Source organism: Nelumbo lutea, chromosome 7 (genome assembly GCF_056320005.1).
Source record: "Nelumbo lutea isolate HS-2025 chromosome 7, American lotus-T2T, whole genome shotgun sequence".
Classification (NCBI taxonomy): Eukaryota; Viridiplantae; Streptophyta; class Magnoliopsida; order Proteales; family Nelumbonaceae; genus Nelumbo; species Nelumbo lutea.
This window is the reverse complement of record NC_142690.1, coordinates 5991569-5993819: the sequence shown is the minus strand read 5'-3', so window position 1 is coordinate 5993819 and position 2251 is coordinate 5991569. Positions and strand designations below refer to the sequence as shown.

Here is a 2251-nt window from a genome sequence, read left to right as displayed (position 1 = left end):
GAGATGACAAAACTCATGAGAAATTAAACCATTGAAAATGATCACCACCCGCACGAGCTCTTTCATTGGATTCTCTTACCCATGTTGGCTCTACCCAGACAAACAAACACCCACACCTGACACCATGATCTCAACACAAATATATATATATAAAAAAAAAAAAAAAACAAACAAAAAGAACACAAACACAAACCCTGATCTATCATATTCTCTCTCTCTCTCTTGGATGCCCATGTCATCTGCTTTGATCACATTATTTGATGGTGGTGGATACAAAGATCATCATTGCCACTATCATCATCACCATCATATGGGCCTTATCCCAACGATTTGGGTTCATTTGTAAAATCCTTTTGGTCTCCAATTGCATTGTTCCCTGTGTGCAAGCCCATATCGCCCACCCACTAGTTGAAAGTGGAGATGGTTTGAACTGGGTTTTTCTTTTTAATTTAACCCCATAAAATATAATACCAAATTTCATATCTCAATCAAAGGCAAGAAAAGAGGGAGAATAATTCAAATAAAAAAAACAAGTGGAAGAGAAAGAGAAAAAGATACCAATGAAATATTCAATTCACACTCGAAAAGGCCTTTGTGCTTTTTCTTTCTCACTTTGATTTAATAGGTAAGAGCTGTTAATGCAGCTAACATTACACACAACTTCAAATCTTCACATCACATTTTCACATCTCCAAATGTCAGAAAACAGAATCACACTGCTAAAGTTGGACAAAATCCCACTAGGGTTTGGCTGATTAGTATCTCTTAACCATAATTAAAGAGGAGATCAAAAGAAAGAAAGAAAGAAAAATCTAACATTGACAGAAGTTGGCAACTTCATCTAGGATTGCTGCAGGTACAAAAGCCTCAAGTCTTCACACTATACCTCAATGGCCAATTCAAGAAAATAGAAAAACAAAAAAACAAAAAACAAAAAAGGGAAGAAAATCCAGTGATCACCTCTACACCTAGTTGAAATAGTGCTGATGAACTGATGTTTATATTTTGTAGCCACACCATTTTTAGACTGAGATATCACGAAATGCAAACAAGAAGAAGAGCTCTATATCCGGAGGAGAGAAGAAAGAAATGGGTGACCTCCGTGATGAACAGTGTGAAGCTACTCTTCGCTTCTTTGGAGCTGGGGGACACGATAAGACCTCTGGTATTCGAAACCTTTGAGCCTTGGGAGTAGAACAGCCACTGCCTGCAGAGATATCGACACCATTGTCGTCGTTGCTGTCGATGATCTTCATTGGTTCACCGGAGCTTGTTGTGGTAGAACTACAAGACGATTCCAAGGTTAGCTCTGGACTCTTCGATTGGAGATGGCACCTTCTGTGTTGGGTCTTTCTTCTTCTTCTTCTTCTTGTTCTTTTATCTGAAGGAGCCATTAGAGAGACTAATGGAAGTTGAGCTGTACTTGGGCTGAAGAACACTTTAAAGTGCAACAACCGACAATGTCTAAAGCGGGAAAAAAGAAGAATAGGAAGAGGAAGAAATGAAAAAAGAAAGCCTGATAAAACCTTTACAATGGAGATAAACCCTTACTAAACCCCAACAACCTCCTTGAAACCAACCAATTTGTGTACTTCAAAGGCTACCAAACTTGACCAAAACTTTGTGAACCCAACCACTTCTTTCAAAAGAGACCCTTCAGAGTATAAAATGAAACCCAGGAAAAAACATGAAACCCACTTGAAGTTTCTCAGAGAATACACGAGGAACTCCCTACTACAATTCAGTCTTTACTCATGAGATGAACCTAGAATATTTCTAAGTTCTAACAGAGACCCACTTAGGTCCTGAATGAAATATGTAAACCCATTAAATACTCCAATATGAGAAACAAGCTTTTCTCACCTTCATGAACACACCGAGAAGCTTCGTTAACGAAACTGTAGGAAAGTCAATCAGCTCGGTCACCCACAAAGGCTTAGAAAACCCTGAATTAAACCCCAGATAAATGTGGAGAGGATGGTAGGCTGAAAAATCGAACACACCCAACTGCTCCAATAAAATCAAACAAACTAAGCGACGCAAGGTTTTGTCGAGTATCCTCTGTTTCTTTTCTGGGTTCTTGACTATAGTGTGATTAAAGGTTTTATACCAAGAAAGAGAAGCGTGGCAGGCCTGACCGCTGCCCGTGGGTGGTTTGAAATTTTGAGACGGGGAGGCAAAACGGTGATAGTAGACAGATAGAGCTTTAGCGCCTCCCTCCTGGATGCAGGAGGTTTAAACTCTGATTTGT

The 2251-nt window shown here is 39.4% G+C and overlaps 1 long non-coding RNA gene across 1 annotated transcript; it reads right to left on the bottom strand.

The window, feature by feature from the left end:
* Nucleotides 1–566: 566 nt before the first annotated feature.
* Nucleotides 567–2009, bottom strand: LOC148844830 (uncharacterized). Its single transcript, XR_016102417.1, has 2 exons — nt 1864–2009; nt 567–1381 (listed from the first exon to the last, which is right to left on the bottom strand). It is a non-coding gene; the product is annotated as an uncharacterized LOC148844830 (long non-coding RNA).
* Between the last annotated feature and the right edge of the window lie 242 nt (nt 2010–2251).